This window comes from Lissotriton helveticus, chromosome 2_1 (assembly GCF_964261635.1).
Source record: "Lissotriton helveticus chromosome 2_1, aLisHel1.1, whole genome shotgun sequence".
Lineage (NCBI taxonomy): Eukaryota > Metazoa > Chordata > Amphibia > Caudata > Salamandridae > Lissotriton > Lissotriton helveticus.
This window is the reverse complement of record NC_136059.1, coordinates 838,001,191-838,025,004: the sequence shown is the minus strand read 5'-3', so window position 1 is coordinate 838,025,004 and position 23,814 is coordinate 838,001,191. Positions and strand designations below refer to the sequence as shown.

The 23,814-nt window shown below is 42.8% G+C and overlaps 1 long non-coding RNA gene across 1 annotated transcript in view; it reads left to right on the top strand.

Annotated features, from left to right (window-relative positions):
* LOC144819521 (uncharacterized) overlaps positions 1–22,787 on the top strand; it is a 260,179-nt gene extending 237,392 nt beyond the window's left edge. Inside the window, exon 4 of the long non-coding RNA XR_013607422.1 lies at positions 18,786–22,787. This is a non-coding gene — a long non-coding RNA (uncharacterized LOC144819521). The remainder of the gene's footprint in view (positions 1–18,785) is intronic.
* The last annotated feature ends 1,027 nt before the right edge of the window (positions 22,788–23,814 follow it).

The window sequence follows — 23,814 nt, the reverse complement described above, 5'->3', positions numbered from 1 at the left end:
TAATAACTGTAGGGAGCAATGGTCTTGTCACAGTACCCCTTAAGCTTTTGTCTGGTATCTGATGCAACTTTGACTGAACTGTACTGGGTTCCAGTTAACCAGGTCCCCAGTACCAGTGCTCTTTCGCAAAAAATATTAAATTCTTAATTGCCAATACCTTTAACACTCTGTCAGTTCAAAGTAAATGGTACCCCTGGTACCTAGGGACTCGGGTACTGAAGAATGTCCCTCAGGGCAGCAGCAAGAATTGTGCCATCCTAAGTGACCACTCACCAAGCATATGAAAGGCTGCCGTCGCAGGCTGTGTCTTGGTGCAGACAAACGGGAGAACATGACATGACACATATCCCTATGTGCAATGTCTCCTAACAATGCATGTGATATTTGTAAGTCACCACCACAGCAGGGCTGACAGCCCTAAGGCAGGGTGCTTAATATTATATGTAAGGGCATACCTGCATGAGCAAAAATATGCACCTGTGCTGGTTAGTTCTGTTCTTGCACGTGCAAGTTAACAGGGAAGCCATTTTGAAACATGTGCTGGACATTGGTGAAAGCTAGTTCCCCAGCTACATGGTGGCTTCACTGAAAATAGGGATGTTTGAAACAAACATCTAGTATTGATTAACCCACACTGATTCCAGTGTTGGATGTACCAATACATGCACCAAGAGGGCACCTTGAAAACCTACCAGCCTCTGGTGTGCTCTGTGACTGGTTTCTGCCAGCCTGCCACCTGAGACACTGTTCTGACCTCCTAGGGTGAGAGCCTTTGCTCTCAGGAGGCCCAAAACAAAAGCCTGTCTGGGAAGATAACTTATCCCAGAGGATGACCTGCTGATTAGTCTCTGTAGTCCGGCGAGTTTCAAAAGAGATGTCACCTGTAGAAGCTTGCTAGGTAGGCATGCCACCTCCAGGTTAGTTACTCTAAGGTGGGCTACACAAAGGTGGACACGATTTTATAGAAGTAGCCATCTTTGTAATGGCATACTTAGGATTTCAGGGACAGGGTTATGCCCACTTCCTCAGGAAGTGGGAATATAGTGGGTAGTGACCCCAAGAGTCAGTAGCTCATTGGCTACTACCCTACACTCCCCTAACAGCCCTAAATTCAATATTAAAGGGAGTCCCTGGCACCAGAGAAGGAGATCCTGATGAGCTTTGAAGAGAGAAGACGCAGAAGAGCCGCAAAAGCAGAAATAAAGATAATTGCTATTTTTATAAATTGGTGTGGATCTCCATCTTGAGGTGTGTGTACCATTTACTGGTCATTGTGTGCATTTCCAATGTCTTGCATCCTCTCTGTTAAGCCTAAGGCTACTCAACCACACTATCCTGTAATAGAGCACTTTGGTATTGCATAACAAGCTCTGTCCACTCATTAGGGAACCACCGCAATCTTTACATGGTATATCCGATTTGTAATATATCACATAAAGAGCCAGCTTCCTACAGTAACATGGGTGAAGTTTAATATATAAACAACATCACTCCTTTGATTAGACAGAGGAGCATTTTGCTGACAATGTCATTTTTATATACAAAGGACATAAATTTCCATGTCACACAAGAGAAATACCTATGTTGCACACGTTACTGCGTGGAGCAGCGCTAGGGTATGATGGCATTTACCTTGACAAACCAAAAGGTTGCTAAGACCCTATGTTAACCTGTAAGATTCGCCAAATTAATCTACCTTCCAACTTTTCAACATACCGAGTAGGAATAATAATAGTGTGTCCCCTTTAACACCGTGGGACGATACTACGTTTGGCGTGATCACATGACGCGGTCACATGCTATTGTTAGGAAGTATGATTACAAGCAGCGCCGTCCTTTCGGCGTTTATACCGGGCCGCGGTGGTGTCTGAATAGGTATTCGGCGGGGAGTCGCCTGCCTCCGTACGAGAACTTATGACCTAACGTTTCACTGCGATGTCGGCTCTTGCACAGATACCCGAATATATTTTATTTTATTTTAAGTAAGCTGTCCATTTTGCTTTTTTGTGTAGATATGCGGCGTGAAGATAACCCCTCACCGCGTTCGCCCATGAGGACATACACTGACCTTCCTCCTGTGAGTTTAGACAGAGACCTCCCTGTCTTCCTTCTGTTTGATCTAGTCCTTACCTACGGAGCCGTTTTGAGACTCCTTTTTTTCGTGAATAGTATTTAAGTGCAATCCTAGCTTGTTGTTTTTCTACTTTATTATTTCCACGCTGTTAATCTTGATAACAGTTGGGTATTATGTTTAGCCACATGATTTTGGAGGCAGTACATAATCTATTAATCCACAGAATGCCGAATAGGTTGTGAGTTTAGCTTGTGTCACTCGCGACATTGGGAACATTGATTAGCTACCCCATTGATTAATTCACCACATAGGTGTTTTCCAATTGGGTGAAGGGATTGAGTGGTATTAATTGGTACTGCACCACATAAGTTGAGATTGTTTCATTCTAACTATGGAAATGTTTCTCCCTACAGGTACCCGACTCCAGCAAAATTGCTGTAGTAGTCTTGAACGGCTTCTAGCCGTAAGTATAATACATACTAAACAAATAAAAGGAGAATTATTTTTTTCTTTTTTTCTTTTCACACAAAGTCCTCACGGCAGGGTGCACCTTAGGGCGTGTACACCACCGGAGGATCACATTATATGGTCCTGATGAAAGCTGAGCGACTTGGGCTCCAAAAAAGCAGAAACATGTCGACCAATCTTTTTCACTATGGACTAGGGGTCTTTAACAATTGAGATCTATCCTATGGGTGCATTTAAATCTGTTTTTAACCAGTGCAAACCGGACTATTAATAAAGTTGTTGAACGTCACAAATTTGCGCTTTTTAAGTTTTCTTTTGCACTCACCTAGCTAAATTTGGCCGGTAAACACCCTCAACACACACAAGAACCAGCTCCGCTGTAAGCAGGCGTTCAAGCACACTGGAAAGACACTAGGGGGCATATTACCAAGCAATAGCGATAATTATCGCTATTGCTTGGTTAGAGACAAAAATTTACCGCTGAGCTGCGGCGATTTTTATCGCAGATAAACCTTGGTATTACCAAGGTTTATCGCAAATGCGATAAAAAACGGCCGCAATGCATGACTATCTCTGAAAAGTCAGCGATATTCATGCATTAACGAGCTAATGCTCTTAGCCATGTTATCCACCTCCCATTGGATAACATGGCTAAGAACTGCTCAGGGCAGGTGTTAGCTTTTGGAGATATTCGCGCTTAGCGCAAATATCTCCAAAAGTTGGTAATAGGAGATAGCGATGTTAGCGACTGTTTCCAGTCGCTAACATCTTGGCACGCCCACTTTGCATGTCATTAGTGATAAATATCACCGACATGCAAAGTGGGGCCCAAGATGGTCGCTATCTCCTACTAGCTGTCGCTAACTGGTGTTAGCGACAGCTAGGTAATAGGGAGATAATTTTATCTCCGCTTTCTTGGCTTTTAAAGCCAAAAAAACTGAGATTAACCCCCTTGATAATATGCCCCTAGGTCTTTCCAGTGGGAACCCAGTGATGAAGCATGTCACCACTAGGTTGGTGAGTGAGGGTTCTTAACTTGTATTGTCTCATCCCTTTGTGTCTGTTTTTCTTCCACCTCACATATTATTTTGAGGTTGTTTGTTATTTCTTCACTCTTCTGTTGTTTATTGAAAATAAGGTAAGGGGTGTAAGAGTGAATATCCATACCCTTACTCTCCTGTTGTTCTTTGATGACTGTTGAGGTTGCCCCATGGCGGAATTCCAGTCCAGCAGAATCCTGTTTACCTCCTGAGAAGGATGGTGCCTAACTTTACATCAAGACGGGCTGTCCGATAAGACATACCCACATGCAACTGGGGAATTATATTACCCTAAGGGGATTCTGGCGCATTCACCCTTCCTTAGGCTCACAAGGTCTGCAAGCGCTAGGTAGGAGTATAGTTATGATAATACATGTATGATTATAATCAATGTAACAGCACAATGGTTGAGTTTTTCCTCTTCTTTATGATTCTAGAAATGCTGATTAACCTGTTCTGTTGCCTACTGTTGATCATGGCAGTGCATATATTTTGCACAAGAATAGTAATGCATCAATAAATGATTGAAATACCAATGTCAGAATTTCTTGTATCTCACTTTGGGCAAGAATGAGTTACTATTGAAAGAGACTGATCTGTTTCCATGATTTTCTTGCGGAGTCAGATTTGTTATGCTCTGAGGTTGCACATACCCTCTGGTACCTTGTAAGGGTTAAAGGTCCAGAGAGTGCACTGTGAGCTAGACAGAAGTCACTACAACATATCCTGATGGTGTGCATGGTGTCAGTGTCACACAGTTTTTATGTTGTCCAAGTGCACATTCATCATGATTAAGTATGACAGGCTGGGCGAGTTCAATGCCTACGCTGCCTTCTCTGTCTTACCATAGGCCTTCCAAGACTCTGTGTCAGTACAGTACTCCAAAACAAAGAGAGTAAGGGTCTGCAGAGAGCCAATGAGGCCAAAGGCATCAGAGACCCACCACACCTAGAGTCAGCGCTCCTTGGGGCAACAGTGGCACAGGCAGTCTCGGGAGTTAACAATAGCCAGGTTGAGGACTGACCCAACAGCAGATTGAGAACTGGGACAATTTGAAATACAGCACCCCAGATACAAAGTCCAGCCTAAGTGCTACTCAAAGTCTAGAACAGGACATGCCAGGGCAAAGCAATATGAAGTGGGCTGCACTCCTGATCCACAGTGGTGAAGGGCCAAAGTCACCAGTCAGCCCCAAGTGTCCAGGGCGCTCAGCTCCTCTAGTCAAAATCTGTGTGTCCCTCCCAGCATAAGGGGCGCCAGTTGTCCCACAGGGGTGTTTATACAAAGGTTGATGAAATCCCCAGGGCAGGGCTGGCCGCTCCCTTCAATGCCCTAGCCACGTATTTGTAGGGCCATGTAGGCTGCATTGGTCACACCAGCCATGTAAAGATTCCTCCTTTGTAGAACGCATGGCCTGATCCCAGTTATATGTCACAGGGACACAGAGGAGCACACTCACCCCACAGTCCAGAGTCCTAATGCCGCTGAGGTACAGCCAGGCTTATGTAAGCAGCAACTGCCTCAGGCTAGTCCAGTCTCAGGCTGGGACGTCCCACTTCAAGGTCATGCAGCTGTGTGTCCCCAACAAGGAGCTCAGAGCTGATCAATGGCAATGCGCTCCTCTGAGATTATAGGCAATGGCCCCATTGCGCAGATGGGCCAGGGGCTGTGACATAACAATCTGCCTCAGAAGGATGCCCTTGGTGGATATATTGGGATCATTGCTGGGCTGGGAAGCTCCTTTGCTACACGTCTGTCATGCTCGTTGAGCAGGCCACGCCCCCTCCTTACATTTATTACTTGGTTATATGAAGGCAAAATTGTTTTGAGATCAATACTGTTTTTTAAAGTTTTATCGGTAATGATGATTATAATGATAACAACAATAATATAGCATTATAACCCACTGCCAAGGGCTACACCAGTTGTTAAAGGCCCAGTACCTGAGTTACAGGACCAAACTGCAGGCAAAGACCTAGGGAGATGGCCCAATCAGTACAATCCAAGATATGTAAAAATCCTCACACTTTGGTGACAGCTGTACTTTCCTGCCCTTTTTCATTTATATGATTGTTGCAGGGTTTCTGTACTCACACAGAACTGTGCACAGAGGAGTGGAACCTCGGCAAATTAGGATGTCCCAAAACTTACCTTAGCAACCAACTCACCCCTTACCGAGCTAGCTACAGTGTCTCATTGGACATATCAAACACCCAATGTTTAGACAAACCAGAACATGAACTTACAGTACCTCAGGGTACGTGGGACTCATGAACACTCTTTCGTTATATTATCATTACAAACCAGATCATGGAGTAAAGAAGACACATGTGCATTTGAAATGTTTATTTACTAATGCCGTCTTCTCAGGCGCAGTATCTTTGATAATACAAGTATACTTATTATCAGTAGCAAAATTATCAGCATAGTTACTAAGACATAAAAAGCGAATGGTGACAGCATGTTAACATGCTGTAATGAATAAGAGTTAACAACACTTATATCTCACCCTCCCTAACACATATATTATATTATTATCTAAGAAGGTCTCTTTGGGTTGTTTTAGGGCGGGCCCATACCTTAGTGTCCTAGCATGAAGGAATCACATCAGCATACACCAGCTCTCTCTGCATGTGCACCGCATCAAGTGTGTTAACAATTCTCGTGCAAAGCAATATCAATCCCGCCTCAAGCCCAAGTTGGCAAAGGCTGCACTTGTGTTATGACTATGAAAGCGTGGAGATCAGACCTCATAACAATTCCATATCGTGTTGCTCCTGAAACTTCAGCACTCTCCGTGCAGACATGGTTTATTAAACAAGACTGATATCAGAGCAATAACATATTATTCTCACATACACCACGGCAAACCACTAGGTTGAAAGCTAAGTCAACAATTAAGGGTCGTGTGCAGAAGTTGCAAGAAAGGAAAAATGGCGTTTAAATCTCAAATGTACCTATGCTAACTTAACACGATATAAGGATATATAGGAGCTATACAACACCCCCCCATGATCCGAGAACGGACTAAATAAGGTAACAGAAGTGCCATCACATGAGAGCAGAATCCATTTATAAACGAGCATGAATAAAGATTCAATTATAAAAATTAATGCTAAAAAAATAGCCCACAAATATAATGTGGCTCAAGCCAATAGGCAAGGAAAAATAAAATGTCTTGACCAAAAGTCAATAAAGTCAAGGAAATGCTATCAATCAGCATGTCAATTTGAGGCAGTGTCTAAGATAAGACCGTATATGAAAAGTAAGCTGCAACAGCCTCCAGGAGGAAGTCACTGTCCTCATCAGAAAACAGTTCAGCCATCCAATTTAAAAGATGAAAGGAACATACGTGATCTTCCAGCACCGGATCCTCTATAACCATCAGAGGACAGCTCGGTGGGTTCTCAAGAAAACTTAGTTCCAAGAAATTTTGCGCTGCCGACAACACATCCCAGGGACCCATTAGTCCATGTGCCACCGCCAAGGCCATAATCCTTTCGTCAGAACAAACCAACTCGTGAGCAATGATAGGACTCATCAGTTGATCAAAATCGACGTCAGAAGATGCTGGTCCGCAGAGACACAAATCAATGGCCCAAAGGAAATCACAGGTCAGACAGCGAAATACAGGCTGGACACAGGTGAAATAGGAGAACCGAAAAGATAATCCAAACGCCGTGCTTAGAGTCGCTAACGGCAGTGTGCCATAGTAATCAAGCATGCGGTTGCGAAACCGCGTCAGTAGTAGCTGTGCGTGGTCTTGCACAGGAAGGGCATCCATATTTAAAAAGGCAGAAAACCACCAATGCGCCAGCCGCTAATGCAAGCAAAAACGGGAACCCTCCAAATAAGGATGAAAAAATAGAATGGAAGAAGGCAGGGATGACTCCAAATATCTTCTCAAAGGAAGTCACGAGACCACCGCTAACAACTTTAAAAAAAATGTGCTAGGCCCGTTGTGGAGGATGCGTTAAAGATAGAACGGACCATGGCTCCGAAATGCAAAGGCAAATCAGTGTTTAATAGAGCCTGAACCTCCGTACGGGTGTTAGCAATGTGAAGCACGAAAGTTTCACGGGCCGAGCTCAAGGCCACCTCTTTCTGGGACAATAGAGCTCTTATTCTAGCCATGCCGCTGAATTCTGCTCCCAAGGTCGGTATCTGTGGCCAAATGGAAGACTCCCTATGTTCACGTGTGGGAGGATAAAGAACATTTCTGCAGCAAATAACTCGCTCACTAACCGTTACTATGAAAGCTATACCTTTAATCAAACCACAACAGTTTTCATTATTGAGCATTAAATAACTACCATTCTCTAACAATTTAAACGTGGGGATGATAGCAGGAACCGGCGTGCCCTGTAAAACGCAAGCCATATTCGGTCTGTCCTTGTTACATGAACCGTGTAACTGTATGTGTCTACACATTAAAGAATGATCTGGCGTCTCAGTACACTCATCCCCTGTTAGATAAACCTCTTGTTCATCCTTGAAACATCTGTATGTGTATGGGAGTGACCAGACCTCATGAAGAAAACCGCTACCTAAGGGTTCAAAACGACCTATTGGCACATATTTCATACAATTTGCAAACTTATATAAAGCAAAAGGCAGTGTTATTAAACCGTGGATAAGCCACGTAGCAGCAGTGGCCTCTGCCACAGAAAAAGGTAAAGATTCCAACCTTTCAATATGGAGCATAGAAAAGGAAGCATCACGCATTGAAAGCAAGCGTTGTTTGTCTGTCAAATTAAACGGTGCAAATAAAGAGGAAACGTTCATGTATCCCCAGGGAACTTTACCCATTTTCAGAGTCTGAAGTGTCCATGCAAACTGCATGATCGAACGTAATTGATTTTGACCATGGTATAATACAGATACTTCATCATGCACAATATCAACAACAGACGACACAATATTATCTAATGTGTAAATTCTAGAGGAAAGCACGTTAATGCTATTGTCAACAACTGCAAGAACTTTCTCAAGATTTGCCTGATCAATAGCCCTAAGGCGTGAAGCAGCCTCAATCTGTGAGAGTTTCCAAATTTCATTGTAAACACCATACAACCAACGTTTCGACCTGCCACTAGCTGGGCCCTTAATGAAATCATTCAAATCCACGTCTGCATTCAGTTTGGAAAGGTGATACTTAACCGCAGGTAAAGTTGAATGTTTCAGCCAAGCTTGACACAACTTGCCCACAGAGTAAGAGGTGACAGTATGACTCAAATCAAAACGGGGATCAGATCTAACAGCCTTAAAACCGTCAGTTATATTTAAAAATCTCTTTTGGCAAGAATCAGCACTACGGTGCCAAAGCAGCCAACCCTTGGGATTCATACTGGAAATGTTAAAGGAGGAATTCAGAAGCAGAGCCTGTATATCTCTAATGGACAATTTAGTAAAATTACTCCAATTCTCATATTCCTCCAACTCCGGGAAAGACGGGGTGTTTAACCTTTTAGATGTAGCCAATCCAAAGCATGTTGTCTGGGAAATGGTTTCATTTAAAAACCACATATGATTTGGGATGAGACATGCACGGTGCAAAGCCTCAGTGCCTCGTACCTGCCAGGCTCTTGAGCCCCAAACTGATTTAAGGTCTATGGTATCCTTCCATAGCTCATACCCCCCAGTAACTAATTGATCCAGGAAGGCCTTCGAATACAACAATTTTGTATTTGTAAGTCGAACCTTGGACAGTGGCTGTTTGTGAAATTTAAAATAAAAGGACTCGGGATTGGACTGATTAAAGTCAGTGAAATAAGTATACTTTTTAAGAAACGTTTCTGAACTCCCTTGTGTAGGTGCTGGGCAATGTTCCCACTGAGTAAAATTAACCGCATCCCTTCGGGAAGATGTCTTGTGTAAGAAGTGATTGCCATAATGTTGGTAACAGAACAATTCACCATAATTAGCAGATTCTAAATATAAATCCTCAGCATCAAAGGCAGCATAGTATTTCAAATCAGAAAACAAACTTTCCACAGCATTAACATCCCAATCATCAGAACGAATGTTTTGTTTCACCACATCCCCCATATTAACTCTCAGTACATTAGGGACATTAACGACTTCCGTTGGGCCATGAATCTGAAAACGAACTGCATCCCACGCGATTCCATCCAGAACAGGCCACGCTGTGATGTTAACCAAAGTCAAGTCTCTTTTTAATCTGTGTGTAGAATGTGAAGAGGAAAGTGGGGCCAAAGTTCCATTTAAATGAGTAATGCAAGTTCTCTCCTCGACATAGTGTCCATTCATAATTCGAAAAAAATAAAACACAAAACCAATTGACATAAAAAGGTAAACTGAAAAAAGGACCAGCCAAATGTATATCCAAGGAGGTATCAAAAAATGTTTTTTAAACAGGCTAGCATATACTTCAATTTTAGAGGGTTTTTTCGAGGCAAGGGAAGCAGAGTCAAATGAAAATCTGGATTCCGTGGCTAAACGAGCTTGCAGGTCAGGCATGGACAAATCAGTGGGGTATGTATAGTCTGTCTCATCAAGGTTAGTTCCTGGTAAATTATTCAATAATGGACTGGAAACAGCAGGTAATTCGATGGCCACCTCAGGTTCATTATTAGAAGCAGTGGGCATAATTGAATTTCTCACAATGGAAGGACAGGAAACAGCCGGTGTCATGCTAAGAAGAATCGGCCACTCTGTGTATCTTGACATTGTCAATAGAAATAAACCTGTTTTCCTTACGACCTCGAAGTGGTGGTAAAATGACTGTTCTTGTGCCCTTCACTCCAAGCACTGGGACTGGAGCTCGATAGGAGGGACCAAACTCTTTCTTGTTGTCGATCTTCTCTCGAACCAGTTCTCCAACTTGGGGTAGCCAGCCAACTACCGGGATCTGCAACGCATCATCCGAAGCGGAGGGCAAATGTTCCTTTGCAAGAGTGTCTCTGGTCTTTTGTAGATTCTGTAAAACATTGCAATGTTCATCTGCGTCAAAGGAAGTGTCGCGAACCACTGAGTCTAGACCGTCAAGGTCAGGGACGAACATCTTGATGCCAAAGAGCATTTCGTATGGGGTCCGCCCACCCAGAGACCTTCTAGGGAGATTATTAAGAGCACGCTGCACGCCATAGAGGTGAGCCAGCCAGTTTCTGCCAGTGCCTATAACTCGGGCTGTCAAAGATTGCTTTAAATCACGGTTCATTCGTTCAACTACACTATTACCCTCAGGTCTGTAGGGTGACGAAAACTTGACTTGGACCCCATCGAAGTCATGGCATCCTTATACGCCTTAGAGGCGAAAGCCGGACCCTGATCCGAATGGAAGGTACCACAGGCAAAAATCCCTATAAAGATACGCAAATCTCTGATGACAGTCCGGGAATCAGCGCTGCGATGTGGCCATACCCACACAAAGCGTGTGCATGAGTCAACTGCTACTAAGATGTATTTATACGCAGTATCAGATGAAAATGGACCGCAGTGATCTAAATAAACACAGCCTAGTGGTTTATTAGAAATGTACAACTGAGTCTGAGGCGGACGCGTAGCAGTTGAAGGTTTAATCTGCTGGCATATGTCACAAAGAAGGACATAATCACGCGTCTGTTTGTACAGTCCCCGCCACCAGAAACGTTGTTGTAGTTGCGTTACAGTGGCTGAGACGCCCGCATGCGCAGACGCCACACCTTCATGAGCCGCTGTAATCAAGTCTGTTCTGCGATCCGAGTTGGGAATCAGCCGTTCCCCAACATCAGGAATTGTCACAAAAGGAACCTTTTCGGGACTTAAGTGGTATTTATACTTCGAAGGGAATCCCGAAGGATGTTTACTTCCCTTCTCAGAGGCAGCAATCGCTGCCAAGATGTCGCTATCAATCTTGGTTTTAGACCTAGTAACTGCTGCAACTAAGTATGTAGATACTGCTGATTTCGCCGCTTCATCAGCAAGCGAGTTGCCAACAGCGTGTACTCCCACGCGCTGATGACCGAGAGTATGAATCACATAAACGAGTGGCAACATAGCCTTAAGCTCTGCCACTCGAACCCAGATCATTTTATGTTTTATTGTGCTACCCTTGGAATCAAGAAAATCATTTTGAATCCAAAAGAACAAGTTTTCATTGTAAGACTGGACACAGTAGTAAGAATCACTTACAATTAGAGTAGTAACACTTGGATCTGCGTACTCCAAAGCTAGTAAGAGAGCACGAAGCTCTGCCAATTGTGCGGTGCAATCGCCCAGGGGCAACGTGTGTACCTCCCTGGAAATGAACTCATCATTCAACATAGCACCGACCACAATGGCGCATGCGGAAACGTAGGCATGTTTAGAGCCATGCGCAACCTGCGCCGACCCATCAGTGTAAATGATGCAATGGAAGTCCTCCAAAGGTCGCATCGCCAGAGGAGCAGGGTGAACGAATTCATACTGCAAGTACTCCTGCGACCATAAGGAAGCGTCAAAAATAAACATGACATCCGTGGATGACAATGACGCAGCCCACTGAATCCACCGAGGGTGCAAAGCCTTTGAATTTGGTACACTTGCTTTCGTGACTGCCTCCAAATGAGGACAGGGTGTTACCACTAGCATGCGTTTCCCCTGTGACAGAGCTCGTTCCTTTAGAATAGCCATCTGTACAGCAGTTAAAACCTTTTCTATGGTGGGAAACCGCATCTCAGCCGAAGTGTACAAGTGTGACTTGTAAGCAATAGGTACCGTGTCACCTTCATTAAAAGTGAGGTACGTGAAACCCACCGTCCCAGGAATTATTCTTATGACCAGGTTGGTGTGGTTATCACGAGTCAGTAAATATTTAGAAGCGAGCAGATCAGCCTGCAAGGATTGCAAAATGGCTGAATGCTCAGGCAGCCAGCATGATTTAGAGAAAGTCGGTTGTATCAAAGCATACAAAGGCTTGATACGCTGGGCATATTCCGGAATGTAAGTTCTGCCGAAATTCAAAAAGCCCAGTAAGGATTGTAATTTTTTCAGTGTTGTTGGTGCGCGCAATTGTGCGCACTTCTCCAAGAAGTGAGGAGCCAAACCTCTACCTTCATTGTTGAGCTCATAGCCCAAAAACAACACTGTGTGTTCAGCAATGTGCGATTTTGCAAAGTTGAATTTGTAACCCATGTCTGCGAAGTTGCAAACAAGAGAATTTACACGACACAGATGCTCCCAAATATCGTCGTCTGTGAGATATATGTCATCCACATACGAAAAAGCATCAGGGTCGAGTGCCTCCAGAATAGAGACAATTCGAGCGGTAAATACACCAGGACTATTCTTGTAGCCCATTGGAAGACGCCGGAATTGCTTTTGGACTCCAGCGCTTGTAAAACTGGTCCATTGGGAGCTAAAGCTGTCCAATCTGTGGGCATAAAAACCATTGGATATGTCAAGCGTTGTCTTGAAACGCTTACGAACGAGACTATCCACTAGGGCAGAGCCGTGGGTATTCTGTACAGCACAGTTACGGCAATGCGAGTTCAAATGCCGGTAATCCAAAACCAAACGATATGATCCGTCAGGTTTATTCACAGTAAAAAGGGGATTATTCATCGGTGACACACACGTTTCAATAACTCCCTGATATTCCAATTGTTCAAGGATTTCCGCGACGGAAGATTTTGCTTCACGCCGAATGGGATATTGAGGTTGAGGCTGCGGCTGAGACCGCAACTGAATTTCGTGGCAAGGCGACAATTTATCCCAACCACATTGGTTACGGTACAGAGCCGGCGCGAGAGCCCGAGCCCACTCTTCTGCAAAATGCTGCGCATGCTCTTTCGAGACAGTGTTCGCGAAACTGGGTAGGATTACCTCCTCCCCTCGCGGCGCCGCGAGCACAAAAGGTGGGGGCCAGTCAGCCTCCGAAAGTAAAATATCATATGTAGAAGACAGATTCTCCCAAAATACACCTTTAACGGTACGCTGTATGTCACCTTCAATTAACAGGACAATTTCATATAGTCTTTCAGGGGGAGCAAGTCTCGTATCCGCTGTTTCTATCACAACGTAGACATCAGTCGCTGTCACCCTCAGTAGTGGACGCAGCGCCTCTCTGACTATGGTTATCTCCGCCGCGCTGTCCAGCAAGGTCAGAGCCCACGTCAGATTCCGAAGCCGCGTTCTCACTATCTGTGGCATATCGATGCGCTGTTAAGGCTGCGACTTTCTTTTTCGCAAACTGCGGACGCCTAGGCGTAGAATCCTCCTGCTTCACTGCGCCATCCGTCTGGCGGGACTGGCCACGTCCTTGTTGGCCACCACGTCCACGTCCACCCCCTCCTCCTCCACCGGTCTTCGGGGCCGATGTGTCCTGAAAGGAACGAGGAGAGCGTTGATCAGAACCCTGAAAACGATCAGGTGATTTAATCATCGCGCGGTCGCGCAAATCATAAACTTTTTCGGATGGCGCAGGAGCTTGTATTGCAGGAAAAGTACCCTGAGTCTGCATTGTCTGCTTCCCCTGTGTCTGTTTTTTAGGCCAATTTTGTTTCTTGGACTTTGGCTGGGCATCTGTCACCGCAGATTGCCCCTGTGGTTGTTTTTTCTCCTTCACTGGAAAATATTTCAGACCTCTACTTGTGCGGCCAATCGTTTTATAAGCGGCCACCACAATCTTTGCTAACTGGCGGGGTTTGTCGGCATCGGGCAGAGCAGCCAAAGCATTCGACACCTGAAAGTTAACTGCATCTCCTTTAACATTGGAGAGAATGAGATCACTTACAATCTCAAAAGAACCACACAGGCGCATACCCAATTCAACTGCTGCCTCTGGACCGTGATCATTCTGAACACGTCTAACGATTTCAGGCAGGGCAGTCATAGACGGGGTGCCGAAGCACCTTGTATAAACTGCCGCAAATGTTTTTCCCCAGCTGTCACAGTCAGCAAGTTCAGGAGTAATATCCTTCGGGAGAGTAATCGTCAACATTCTATGTTTATCAGCAGGAGTAGAATTCGGAAAAACCGCTTCCAGTTGATCAAACTTCTCTGCTAGCCAGAATGGGAAGTCATCGTTGTCAACAGGACGCGCACCAAAAACCGAATTTACCATCACTGGATTGAGACGCATTCCGCCTCGTTCCATGGGAGCGGCCGCACCCCCCTGGGGACCACCAGGAAGATGTCGACCGATGTATTGCACTAAAGCACGAATCACGGAAATGGAAACCACATGTAGCCTGCGAATTTCTGCCAGGGTACAAGCCCCGTGATTCGGGTGCGGGGTAAAGCCACCCAACGCAGGCCAATTAGTACCTGGAATTGAGAGTGGACCTAACCTCGCACGGGACAAAGAGTGGGGGAGGGCGCCATCAAACCAAACTCGATGCTGCCAATGATCAATAGGTATTTCCAATGCCCTGTATGGCGTATATTCAGCCGGGACATCCGAGGCGGTGTAGGAGTGGTACAAACCAGAATTAGCGTCCACAGCCGGAAACGTAACCCAAGAGTAAAACAACTCGTAAGGAAACGCCGGATCTGCACTTACCACGAAAATCACAGCCATCCCATCTACTGGGACCTGGTACGTCTGAAGATGGTTGCGTACCGCTACGCGACTATGCTGCGCAATAGCCACCGCTGCCGCCATTACAGAATTGGAAACAAGAAAACACAAAGAATACTTTGTAGCACAACTGGGTAGTAATTCAAAGAAACCGTTTAAGTAAGAATCAAGCTTGAATAAAGACCTATTTCAAAAAATAGGTAGGTTTCACCAACACCCCGTTTTCCGGAAACGGATGTGAAGGGGTTAAGGCATGAACGATAAACTACTCGAGTGTCATGATATAAGACCACCGAAACCGTTGGGCGCCATGTTGCAGGGTTTCTGTACTCACACAGAACTGTGCACAGAGGAGTGGAACCTCGGCAAATTAGGATGTCCCAAAACTTACCTTAGCAACCAACTCACCCCTTACCGAGCTAGCTACAGTGTCTCATTGGACATATCAAACACCCAATGTTTAGACAAACCAGAACATGAACTTACAGTACCTCAGGGTACGTGGGACTCATGAACACTCTTTCGTTATATTATCATTACAAACCAGATCATGGAGTAAAGAAGACACATGTGCATTTGAAATGTTTATTTACTAATGCCGTCTTCTCAGGCGCAGTATCTTTGATAATACAAGTATACTTATTATCAGTAGCAAAATTATCAGCATAGTTACTAAGACATAAAAAGCGAATGGTGACAGCATGTTAACATGCTGTAATGAATAAGAGTTAACAACACTTATATCTCACCCTCCCTAACACATATATTATATTATTATCTAAGAAGGTCTCTTTGGGTTGTTTTAGGGCGGGCCCATACCTTAGTGTCCTAGCATGAAGGAATCACATCAGCATACACCAGCTCTCTCTGCATGTGCACCGCATCAAGTGTGTTAACAATTCTCGTGCAAAGCAATATCAATCCCGCCTCAAGCCCAAGTTGGCAAAGGCTGCACTTGTGTTATGACTATGAAAGCGTGGAGATCAGACCTCATAACAATTCCATATCGTGTTGCTCCTGAAACTTCAGCACTCTCCGTGCAGACATGGTTTATTAAACAAGACTGATATCAGAGCAATAACATATTATTCTCACATACACCACGGCAAACCACTAGGTTGAAAGCTAAGTCAACAATTAAGGGTCGTGTGCAGAAGTTGCAAGAAAGGAAAAATGGCGTTTAAATCTCAAATGTACCTATGCTAACTTAACACGATATAAGGATATATAGGAGCTATACAACATGATGAACCCTGTGTTATTTTCACAGTATACTTAGAATATTCAGGTGTTCTGATGGTGCTACACTTTGTAAAGTTTGCTCCAACAGTCCTTCAAATGACTTTATACGGGTCACAGAAAAAGTGTATTCTTGAGTGTAAAGAGGGGTGCATACTGACAGCTGGGGGTGACTCATTTTTGGAGAAGGAATTCACCTTTAGAGCAGCATCTCCAACAAAGTTGTCCAGAATGTCTCTACATGATAATCTGTTTAGTTTATAGTCCTTTGTGGTTGTGGTTCTATTAATTCACGAGTACGCTATGCGTGCTAAAACAGTAGATTAGAGCATTATCTGTGTGAATCAGGCCAGATACATCATGTGCTAGTCTGTAACGTCATTTAAATATGGATTTTGCAAAGAAAGATGACGTTCTACCATAAGGAAGGTGGAACATCGTTATTCTGATGTTATAATGACATATGGATGCGAAGACCATCTACTCATTAATGATGATAGCCTCAAATGTAAGCAAAACTTTACACTCATTGGAGAACAAGGCAGTCTTTCACAGGTTCTAACTCTGCAACTTCAAATTAGGTCTAGACACTAATATCTATAAAATGTATTATATAATTTTGTCGCTGCTTTTTTGTATTGCAAAGGACATTTACATCAATACATATTTATAAATCATTTACTGACATTTGACTGTATGAGGTACCAAATACAATGTCTCAACCAACCTCATATCTTACCTGTGACTGCCAGAACTGCTAAACTGTAATCATAATTTGTTACATTATGTGCACATATTTGTCTGGTAAACTTGTGGTCTACCTAACAGTGCAAATAAAAACCAAAAACTCAAACTTGAACTGCAACCCTCAACTTTGTTTTAAGCCAACAACCCTAAGGGGCATATTATCAAGAATGGGCGTTACATTATCGCCGCTTTTATCGGCAGGAAACTGCCGATAAAGCGGCGATAATGGGCTTGATAATATGCTCTATGAATTCCAATCGAAGCCCATGTTAGATGTCTTTACATTTAACATGGGCTTCGATTGGAATTCATAGAGCATATTATCAAGCCCATTATCGCCGCTTTATCGGCAGTTTCCTGCCGATAAAAGCGGCGATAATGTAACGCCCATTCTTGATAATATGCCCCTAAATCTTTTGTCAAGTTTACTAACTTTTCACACAACGCAGCAACCAAAGCTAGTGCTCTGCGTGACAGGGAGAAAGCAGACACAGCACCATATCTGCAAGGGTGTGCTCATTATATCAAGCATAGGTTTTGCACTAGATGGGGACCCGTCCAGAACAAAAACTGTTGTTTATTACTTTTCCCACTTTATAGGTGTGCTGTAACGCGGAGCACACATGCAAAGTGGGATACATGTGGAGAGTCTCCACGGTTACGCTTGCCTCGAGGAGGAATAGGTAAGGTTTTGGTCCAAATCCCTCTCTGCCAATGTCAGTAGATAAGGATTTAAGTCAAAATCCATGGGTGGTTGCTTGGAATGTCGATTGATGTAAAGCAATGCAAACTTGCACATAGCTCTACTTTGCGTCACTTTGACCAATTTTTCCATGCAAATCCTTGTTTGTATTGGAAAGTAAATGCCACCTATACAGTTTGCCATGAGTGTTTGCAAACACAGGGCAAAGTGTTAGTAAATGCGGGCCAGGGTGTGTTTTTAAACCAACCACGAGCAAGGCACCAGCTCAGAGAGGGTATTTTTGAATTACACGCACCACCAAAACCAACATAAAATAGTAAAATTACTAATCAATGAATATTGAATTTGGTAATTTTCTTTACCTGTCGCCTATGAGATAATGAAAGCATTATTCATAGCTATTCACACGTTTTTGATTTTACCTAGAAGAAGTTGTCACTAATTTGTTTATGATTTATTTCACACCCTCTAAAAAATATCAACATTTCAAGTAATAGAACATCTTGACAGTTTGAAAGTTGCAAACAACGTCTGTTCGTCCTACTCGTTGAATGTCAGGATTTCAGAATCAAATGTCTTTTTATGCTTCTCACCTTCCAAGGGCAGTAAACAACATTACCTCAGAGTACAAGTGTGAATCAAAATGCTACATAATGAATTGCTCGTGCTCCTCTCTGTCCATCTGTCCAGTGTCTTCAATCTCATGAAAGGTCGAGTAACATCTGTTCGGCAGAACTTTGACATGATGTTAGGTGTGCAGGTAAAGCGGGCTTGAGTTAAATCATAGTTAAAAAAAAATGTGACTTACTGAAGCTGTGTATAATGAAATGCTATGGGTGCCACATCCTGCTCTTGAATATTCGCCCTCCATATGCAGTACAATCTGGTCTCTAAAGTTCACTTACCTCAGAGAAACACCACTCTGCTATTTTAGGAAATACATTACTTGAGTTCAGTTCATTGAACAGTAACTAATCAAATATATAACAGATTTTCTTTTCTTCTTTTTTTCAGAGGAAATAGTTTGACATTCACATTTCTGACGTTGTCTTCTCAACGAGGAAATATTTATCCATCTGCTGAAAGTTACAAGGACTGGTTCTGAATATGTGTCGTGGAAAGAAAGGAAATTAATCTCACTTCACGCATAAACATGCCTCTGGGAAGAGGAATGAAATTAGAGGGAAAACTGTGCTATTTGTTTAAAAAATGCTTATCCTACTTATTCGCAAAGTAGAATTAAGCGTAATGATAAAGAATTACTAGCTGATTCACAGGGATGGGAAATGCTTCATGGGTGGTGATAAATATTCAAATTGGAATTTAAACAAAAAAAGGTTCACAACAAACTTCTGTTGTGGATTACAAAGTGCATGTATTTCTGCCATATAAATTACTCATAGTGTAAATATTTTAATCTAAACTATGACAGCCTTTATAAGTCAGTTTATTTGAACTTTAAGATATGAGTTACGCATACGTTAAATTTCATTTTAGTTGCTTATCAGTATCCCCGAGGGACTGTACTACTGTACTGGTGTGCGACTTGAATGTTTTTTCAGATCTTAAAGGGGCCGACAAGCAAAGGGAAGAAAAACAATGAGGCTAATTCACAAATGCGTGTAAGACATAAACGAGTATTCCCATACTACTCTATATAAAATTGGGATACATTGTAAATACAATAGGAACATCTATATACATTTAGAAAGGGGCGCAACTAGACTTGAACCACAAGAGGGACCAACAGGTCAACCAATAAAGGCGGGTCTAAAAATCCCACCAATGGGCGGAGCTATCCTGAGAGTCTATACAAGAAAGTAAGCGACAGAGTGTGCATTTTATACATATTGGTCAAACCCAATACGATTTACACAGTGGTTAATTTCATTGCGCACACTGCATCGCGAAATGCAGATGCAGTGCGTGCAACGAAATTCATATGTTTACTTACCTGTATTTGGCTGTATTTCGTAGTTAACTAACCCCCACCCACTCGCTCCCCCGCCCCACGTCACCGCCTGGCAGCACTCCCTCCACCGACTGCTACTGTTAATTTGTAAAAAAAAGAAGTGACAGGAGGCAGCTTGCACTGGCCCATTTCTCCTGTTAGCATTGCCTAAAACAGAACCAACTACTAACAATGAAAGTGGGGGTGGGGGTGGCATAATGACCAGAGCTGCTGACACTGGCACTGGGGAACCAGGTTCAAGTATTGGCATCAGCTGGACATCCTGTGATTTTGGGCAAGTCACTTAATTTCCCCATGCCTACCATAAATTAATGTGTCCTTAACTGGTGCTCATGAAAAGCACTAGTGCTGAGCACCGGTAACCACTGGCCTAAATGAAGCCCTGCAAGAACAATATTTTAGTGGATTTGACAATGTTGATAGGCTACTGACAGAGATCTTAACAAAGGGGAATCAGTCATTTGAAAACTAAAAAGCAGCTTCAAACAAATTTCAGTACAAAGCATTCAATAACCAGTTTTCCCAAAGTTTCAACATAATAATGCTTTTTCCCAATTCTCCAAAAATCCATTCTGTAAAATGACAATGATTCATGAAATATTTTTAATTCTATGTTCAGAACGACGCTCCTATAGGACTGTTGACCAAAGGTACCTTTTTATTCTGCCCATCAGGGCATTGCATCATATACTTATTTGATGCCGCGTTCATGTTTCAGAATATTGAACTTAGTGGTTTAAAGTACCTGATTTTGGGATGTGTGACTGGCAAGTCATGGCTTTGTTCCCTAATTTCTTCTTTCATTTCTCCTGGCATTGATTAAGTGAGTGCCAATCAGTCGACAATGTTACCGCCTGGAACAACCTACTTCCTCATATTAGATCCATACCTAACCTCCAGGTTTTTAGGAAAGCACTGAAGACCTGATTGTTTTCTGTTCTTAAGTATCCTTTTTAAATAATTTCTCTGACCTGTAGTCTCAGCCAATGCCAAGACGCCCTTTTTTGCTACACAAGCGCTCTACAAACATATTAACATAACGTAATATTTACTCTGAGAGGATACCTGGTATTCTAAATCAAAATGGCATAATTGTTGTTAGCACCCCTTATTGAGCAGATCTCATATAAGATGACTGAGCCATATCCGTACAGGAAGGGAATTGGCTAAAGAACTAGCAAAAAAGTAGTTGCCTTAAAATACCTTTACAACTAATAGTGTTCTAGCAGGCAAAGGATGCAAACATTCCCTCAAGATCCAGAACACATGGAATGTGTCACAGATGGGCAATGTCTTACAAAGAGGTCACTTCACGAGAAGCAGAAATAATACCTCTTATGTGATAATTATAACCATGCTTTAAATTCTGTTCTGAGTCCCACAGCACATCATTTGTCAAGTCCGCTAAAACACCTATGCTCTTTTTAAATCCTGCAGTGGAAATGTGAATTATAAAATGCAATATTTCTTATGAATGTCTCCAAAATTACTTTCAGAAGAATATCCATATTCTCTGTATGGTTGTGCCTCAATCGTATACTAATTTTAGCAATCAACCAGGCCTGGGTGGGAAATTGGGCAAACCCGAATGGTTTACAAGAGAAGCACCACAATGACAACATGGTTACCAGTGTCACAGTAGTCTGGAACAGGTAGTGCACAAATGAGTGTTTTCATTGTACAATGAGTTTGCATTGGCTAGCTTTTTTGCAGAATATCTGAATTGTGCTGCTTTTGACAGAGACAGGCTCAGCTTGACCGCAGAATAAGGTTCACAAGCATTTTGCCATCACGCTTACAAACTACACTATTTTTAAGAGACAGGACACAGTGATGCAATGCCTACCTAAGAGACGTTCAGATGTAATGCCTTTGCATAAATGCCATCCAGGAGGAAAACCACACAAGACATACTTTAAAGCAACTTATACATTTGTCTTACAATGTGCCATGAGGCACTGATAGAGGCATTTGCTTTAGGCAGCAGTGGTATGCCTTTAGTTAGACATAATTTATATGTTCAAGGTTCAAATAGCTGAGCTATCACTCAGTCTACCCATAAGGTAATGCACCAGACACCTGAGTTATCCATCAGATGACAATGATCCATCACCAAAAGACAATAGCCATAATCCTTCCTTTTCACTCGATTTTTTCTAAAATTGCCCACGGCCATGCATCTTGTGTCTGAGGCAACCACTAAATATACTGAAATACATCCTGATATATGTTATTTCACTGGCTGTAATGCAACTGAGGCGCACCTCATTCAGCAGTATACTCAGATTAGGTCATACATTCAGGGATTAACAAAGTATGGGTCATGGGCATTAGTACATTTGGGGGTGGTGCCTCTCGGGACAAAAAACACGGTGACATTGATAGAGAGGACGTTCACGCATGCGGCATATCAGAGCCCATCACCCATCTCTTCAAAAACGGAAATAAGCTAATATTTTCTTAGGAATATACACGCTCACGACTTGAAAAACGAGTTCCAGGCCGTAATCTCATTCTACCAAAGTAAGAAAGGAAAACTAAGGTGGAATTGTTAATAAACATTAGAGTGACCTAAGGGATAACCATCTGAGAAGAATAAAACTTACTTGAGAACCTAGACTTGAGGTAACGATACTTTATGGTGGCCCCGTGATGCATTTTGCAACAAAACGGTTGCATCACTATGGTTCCGTGTAACGGAGGTTACTAAGACATGGAATATGGGCTGGACATATGAATCACAGTAAATAGGAGCTACAAAGTATATGGATAAAGTCACTCGTTAAACGAATTTTAAATCTTGGTTATCCGCAAGAAGATTACGGACAGAGACGTCAATAAACTTGCACTACAAATATTTAGAAGCCTTGAGGAAGTCACATGACGTGACGAAACACGTGTCGGCTGTTTTTTCTTGAGGATCAAGAAGAGGAGGACATATAAATTGTAGTTGTCATGTATATTTTGTTCATCACCCTCTCTTGGCCAGCTTTTCACCAATGTAATTTGTTTCATTCTTTGGTTGTTTTGTATACTAATTTTTGATGGTGTTCCTAATGTGTGTTAATTAAACCTATTCATTTATATGAACCAAAATTGTTATTTGTGGCTGAATGTTCAGGATCTGTGCGCAAAATAAGTCCTTTATGGTAAACATATAAGCAATTAAATTGTCACATTTGAGTGCCGGGACATTGGATTATACATCCTGATATATGTTGAGTTGAAGTGTTACTTTTAAAATTCAACAAATTTCCAAAGGCATCTTGAGTCTGAACTAACAAATCATTTTAAGAGCCTTCTTCAATATAGAATCATGCTCTATTCTGAGCAAGCCAAGTTGGAGTGCATTCCAAATAGAGTAACTAACAAAAGAGAAGAAACATCCTTGCCTACAGCAACCCTCCCCTCAACTGTCTTTTACTAAATCAAGGGACTGATTCCATGAGGGAGAACCCAAAATGAAGGGATGCCTTAGGCTTGAAATAAACGCATAAGCAGCCTGGTGCCAATTTCATAATAGACTTTGTGGTCAAAGCAGAGCGCCTTTTAGTTGGTTAAGCAGCAAAGTTAAAGGCTGCTTGTCAAGCAGTGCATTTCTTTGATTATTCGGGTCATTTGAGGCTTCTTGGTGACAAAAGTCATTCTTTTTGAGAGGTAATCCAAGGGTGTTGTCAACTCAGTTCTGAAGCGTGTCATTCCAATGGTAACTCAAAACAACATTTGTACTAGCTAGAGTCTGATTGTGGACAACTGAATATATATATTTTAACACCCTTGTTTTATCTGAAACACTAAATGGGGCATATTTACTAAAATGTTGTACTGTGTGAATGGGTGCAAACTTTAGGAATGGGATTTAACTTCCAGTGTAAAGCTTTATTTCCACTGGGAAGTAACCATAAATGTAGGCATGGTGGTGCTTGTGCTGTTTCATGTCCTGGTGGCATCCCATGTGTGGTACATGGGTGTTCCCACACAACCACCCATGTATTTTGGTACAATGGCTCATCTACTAACAATGGTAGTCAGGATCTTGTGCCAAGAAAATAATGCGGTCTCAAGGCATGC